Source organism: Varroa destructor, unplaced genomic scaffold (genome assembly GCF_002443255.2).
Source record: "Varroa destructor unplaced genomic scaffold, Vdes_3.0 BEIS01000007.1, whole genome shotgun sequence".
In the NCBI taxonomy this organism is placed as follows: domain Eukaryota; kingdom Metazoa; phylum Arthropoda; class Arachnida; order Mesostigmata; family Varroidae; genus Varroa; species Varroa destructor.
The window spans coordinates 26,352,625-26,358,650 of record NW_019211460.1 but is presented as its reverse complement, the minus strand read 5'-3'; the positions used below and the strand labels follow the sequence as shown (position 1 = coordinate 26,358,650).

The 6,026-nt window shown below is 41.5% G+C and overlaps 1 protein-coding gene across 2 annotated transcripts in view; it reads right to left on the bottom strand.

Annotated features, from left to right (window-relative positions):
• Positions 1-6,026, bottom strand: part of LOC111254949 (serine/threonine-protein kinase LMTK2-like) — a 122,592-nt gene that overhangs the window by 62,538 nt on the left and 54,028 nt on the right. The gene's annotated exons all lie outside the window — the stretch shown is intronic.

Here is a 6,026-nt window from a genome sequence, read left to right as displayed (position 1 = left end):
TGCCTCTATGTCAGCATCAATTCCTTTCTAGCGACGATGATGGGCAGTCTACGTGTTTTTTCATTAGTTTACACATGTAAATGTATGTAGGCGTTGTCCGATCTCTGTCTCGCTCCGGCGTACGTTAGGCGCAGAAGTACTAGTCTACTACTCTAGCCGTTCCTCGGCGGTTTATTATTAGAATATGAGAGCATGCATGGACGGGAATGCCATGCGGGAAGCGACTATTTGCCTCTACCGCCGCTACAGCTGGTGTCGTAGCTGGTAGTGACGGTGCTACAAATAGCACTGCTTTATTTGGAGGCCTTGTAGGTCCCATGTACAGTAAAATAGAGGGTAGCTAACCAGGTGCAGACTAGTCAAATGCTAAAACTGGTACGAGTATATAGACGGATCCATATAATGTATCCTACAATGCTAAGTCTGGTCTCATAAATAGACATCATCGGGGGGTAGCAGCGGCAGCAAACTTCTTTGCGAAGCCCCGTTAGGTTTTTGGCTCTCGAGTGTTCAAATGCGGATATATGCGGAGTACAAGATATCTGATAGAGAAACTGCAGTGAAGAGCACACATGTAGCAAGTCTTACTGGGTTAGCCGATTCCGCCGCAATGGCTTAATTGGCCGATGTATATATAATAACATTGTGTACAATATGTTGGGGCATAAGCACAACGAAATAAACGACAGAAGTATAATCCCTGACCAGACGGAATACAATACGTTCGTTGTAAGACTGAACCCTTTCTAAACGACGGCGTATAATTGCGTAACGTAAAAATGCAAAAGCCAGATCCAACCAAGCGGATGGATGAAAACGTCAGTGGAACAGGTAAGACCTGGCAGACGTAAGACGCATGAAACCCTTTGCGTACATTACGGACGGAGCTGTGAAGCGAGCTTTGATCTGCTCAACAGCCTTTGCGGCCATCGGCGGTGAAGGCTGTCAAACGGGTCAGTCAATTCGTATTTCTTATTCATAGGCGGTACCCTGGCCGTCTATGTTGAGCCGAAATCGCTCTGAATGTTTTCGATTCAGGTACGGTGTTTAGCCCTTGATTATGGGCAGTTACCCCACAGGCTGGAAATAGAAAGGATATTGTCCACAGCGTTATGTATGTATGTATATATACTCATAAAGGAAAATCATTATTGTGAAATATCTAGAGATCGGAGAGAAAGTTCGCTTTACAGCGTAAAGGTTTTCTGTCAATTGCGTTGACATATTCCTTAGGAACCTCCGATAGATTGTTTATAGATATATGTATACTGACGCGAGTAGTAGTAACACTGTAGAAGTACCATGTTGGTGACACTGATCCACGTCAAAACACCAAAATACTTGTCAGATTCAGACAAACATTTAGTAGAATCTGCATATTTGCTTTAATATTGAACATAGTTGCTTTGAATATTGAGGACCACAGAAACGCTGTGTGTTGAGCACTACCGTAGCAATATAATTGTTTTTATAATCTTCATGTGAGACTCCGTTCGATAAAGTCAAGCTATGTCACTTTCCGAAAATCTTCCAAACTAATTAATAGACACTTTTTTAGTTGTATTTATAAATCGTTTCACCGACACACACGGACAGTCAAAAACATTTCGTCTTTAAGCATGTGTCTGTGCTAATAATACAAACATCATTGAAGCTCGAACGAACCCCCTCATTAGCAGACTTCGTTACTGCGCTGTTTTTACTAAGCTGTATATTACGCTTAACAATGCCATTTTTCTTCCATCGCACCGAACCTTGTCCCGTCGCAGAATGCGCTTAAATCGTATCCAATTTGTCAGGCTTCCCGTCATGTAAAACCAGTACTTTCGCTAGCGCTATATGTACAATAGCTTCCCTCAGAGTTGACCTTTGACCGCAGCAACTATACTCATTCATACAGCTATACTCATTCAACATAGTTTGGTATCTACGTTTTGCCTTGAAAAGACGCATTATCCAGCTGCTCAGAGCATGGCCTGCGTATAATATTGGTACGCGCACTAAGCTCAAGGGCCAAGAGTAGGTCTTCCTCTTATCGACCACTTTTTGTTGCTGACTCCCTTTGCGAATACGCACATCGTCCAATCAATAAGAACAAAAAACATACAGAACGGTGTAAAAATCGCTTTCTACCAATCGAACACGCCATACCTGTGGCGTTCTTATTGGAGCCGACAAATGCTAGCCAGTCGCAGGCCAACTTGCGAGACAATAATAATCCGTCGTCACGCAGACGCAAGACGAGGGCGTCAAGAACAAGTATCAAGCAGCAAAACAGGCGATGCTAGATAAAAAGATCAAAGGGAGATATGAATGAGAGCTTGTTATAATAGCAGAGGGGTAGATTACAGGCAGGTTACATTCAGCAGACGCATAAACAAGCTGCATAGGAACGATGGGGTCTCGTAGAAATGAGCCTTCATTTTTAGCTGACTTTTTCTGTGCTTGAAGCTTATTTCTACCGTGATGTATATGCTAAGATAGAATAATGTGGCTTTATGCATCATTGGGTATATATCTTTGGAAAATTCTGCTGCATTAAGCTCAGAGGAAAGGTCTGTCTTCGGGTTCTCATCGTAAATTATGCTTGGCATATTGCATCAGAGCCGATCTAAACAAGAGCATAATACAGCGCGTTAGGACGGTAGCAAGCAGCATCTCAATGGGAGCAAGCTGGTGAGAGAATAAAATAACTTTCCTCCCAAATACGTAGTGCAAATATCTTAAATGCGGCTAAGGAACATGGGTAAAATGACCAGCAGAAGTTTGACCTTTCATTCATATATTTTTTCTGAACAGAAGCTACCCCGATCGCAGTCTAGAAGGTTCCGGCCTATTTAGCAAAAATCGAGTCTTTATATAAATACGCCCAAAATAATATTCTGGTATTTGAAGGGGCTTCGCTGTATCGAACATATGAACTCTACAATGTGATTAAATAAATATTTCGAGTTTTACATCCAACGCTGCCGTAGTTAAGCAAGCAGCTTAGCATAACAGCATGGTATTAAATATGATAACTTAGCATTATTACTTATCCTATTTGAACAGTTACCCATAAGCTTTTAAATAGTGCATCAAGGACTTCACCCCATATAGGGGTATAACGATAGTGCGTTTTTCTGGGGTTTCTCCAACAGGCCTATGGCAACCATATAGGCAGCTATTAATCTTATAATAAGTAAGGTCTTATTATTATTAGGACCTTACTTTCCTTAATTCTTGCTTTTTCCTTCGTTAATATTTGGAGCTAGTTTTTATTAGCGCTATGTTATAAACTAGCATGGCAGAACGCACTAAAAGAGAGGCGCATTTGCCATTCAGACTACGTCGCTCCCTATTTGGTATATAAGCCGAAGAGGAAGAAACCTCAGCTTTTCAATACTACCTCACAGATGTGCTCCATTGGTAAAAGTGCCTCACTAAAAAGGAAAAATCCCATGTGGTTGTTTGGCCTGTAACAGCATTTACGCAAAAGGAAGTGATCAGTACATGCCAAATAAAGCTTGGTTAATATTTTAAAAATCTAGTGGATGGCATATTTTGTGCGGGAAAGCTGGGTGTGTAGGGCAAATGAAGCTGGCCTGACATGGGCAGAGGAAATTTGTTACGAAAATAACCGAAAAAATATCCGGTGGTAGTACGGAACGTAACTGGAGATCCGCCCATTCAAATCATCAACTCAAAATAAGGAGGAACGTTCAGCTATTTACTCTGCAATGACTTTCTCGTTTCTGTTTTGCGTTCTCTCATAAGAGACGTCCACTAGCTTCTTACTGAGATTTGCATAAATCAAACATTCCTACATATCCTACATAGTATTTACATGCCTGTAAATAATCATAAAAACCGTAACGCTGACTGTGAAATTGTAAATCTTATATACATCGTGATTACACGAAGGACATTCTGCGCTTCTTATTTTGTGCAATGGACCGTGTTGTTTTATGTATATGTTATGGCATCGTAAGAAAAATTGCCGTTGCTTCACATATGGCCTGATATGGGCACGATGCAAGTTCATCTGCAGACTTATTATGATGAAGTTTAATAGGATCGTCTAGCATTTTTGAACAGAACGACCAGCATCCCCTCAATTCGTACCATATTCAAAATCTATTTTCACTGGAGAAGTAGCGTTCAACTACCATGTTTCGTGTGGGTCGGATGGTTGTTGAAACATTCGATCGTCTGTCATCTTTCAGGCGTAAACGTAGCTTTTGCACATAACGTTTAACGCTATTGCACCGACGGCTGGTGACTGTCAGTGATTTTGTTGCGTACTTTCTCAGTTGCCTGGCCTGAATCCCCTTTCAGAGCTTTCTTGTATGAATATGTGATATAGAAAAGACGCCTCTCGTTGCCGCTAATAAGGAGAAGGTAGAAAAAGTGCTTATTGAACAGAATGAACAAAGCAAATGGTTATACCTGAGAGTAGCATTTAACGCTAGAAACCTCAAAAAAGGCTCTTGCACTTCTCTTGTATCTCGAGTAAGAGCCTACTGTAATGCATATGTTTTATAATGTGCTTTATTTTCTAAGGCTTTCCGCAGGCCCGTTAAATTTAAGCGACACAAAACAGGAAAAGTTTTTAGGCCTGCCTGTTTTCTCCCTTCGCGTTTTCGCTCTTAACGCTAGTCGGTCTACAGAGCAAGGCTCGAGTTTAATTCAACATTACGGCTAGCTATAATAACAAAACACATTTCCAGAATTCAACTTAGGTGTGGTTATCAATCGGATTTAGGTACTCCGCGTGGAACTATTCTAGAATTAGATGCGCTACGAATGCCCCCAAGCAGTCGCTTCTGATTATCAGCTTATAGATAGATAAGAGAACAATACTGCCATCGTCCAGGTTGCCGCTTCCTTTCGTTTGCCCTTAGCAGCAGCAACAGCAACAACAACAACAACAACAACATTCCTCTCTATCAGCTCGCAGGTGAAATGAATAAATTGTGCGTACGTATGAACCTTAGCGAAAATACATGACTAGCGATACTGGACTAAGTATTTGACCGCAACGGGCACAATGGAGCTGCGTTTTACCGTAGTGTAGATACGAGAACGCACAAACAATAAAAACGATTTTCAAGTCTGACGAAGTGAATTGCAGCAGCGCCTCATACTCAGCTGTCTTTGGCAACGTGAACTTTTGAAGGCTACAGTGAGAAGTTATTGAGGCCGCGCGGCGCTGGTGGTAGTGTCATATGAATGAATGTTCGCTCTGCAAGAGGCCACGGTGGCTTCGTAAATGCAGGTGTGTGCGAAATAGTCGATCGACTACTGCCTACAATTACCTCGTGTCGCTTTTCGTCCGTTTATAGTGAAATAAGACATCACAGAAGCGACCAATAGCGCACCAAAACAGCAAAAGTAGACGAAAATTAGATACATCGTAACGCCCAGAAAAAAAAAAACAAATTTATTACATGTACGTAAATAGTGTGCTCATTCTTTACCTAACGTACTAGCTTTTGAGTGTCATAATTAACATTGGATAATGTCTAGAAGCATCACGATGAAATGATTGACGAAGCTTCATGTACCTCTGAGGGCAACATAAGGGCCTGTTCGATTGAATCTTTGAACATAATTAATTTTCTAGTCATTCGTGTTGCATAGATATTCCACTGGGGCAGCAGTTGAAGCTAACGGGAGCAAACTTTTCTTGTGTCTACCTGATTATTGTTTGCTAGTAGAAGTTCGCTTGCTCTGGGGGTTAAATTATAATGATAGTTTTCATACAACGGATACGCACTACACGCCGCTCAAGTCGTACTTCAGCCTCTAAAGCCATCCTCCGATATATGTTATACATAAACGTTCATTTAGCTAGGTGGATTGTTTACGGCTTACAGCCAACGTTGGTGACAACGACGACGAGCGTGACGATGAAATAAAATCTACAAACGTTGCATGGCAGCCTAGACGGGGGTATAATAAAAGGGCGAAAGACCCCTTGCTGTAGATTGCCGGTAATAGACCAACACCGTGATCTAGGATAACTGTAAAAATAAAGAGAACGT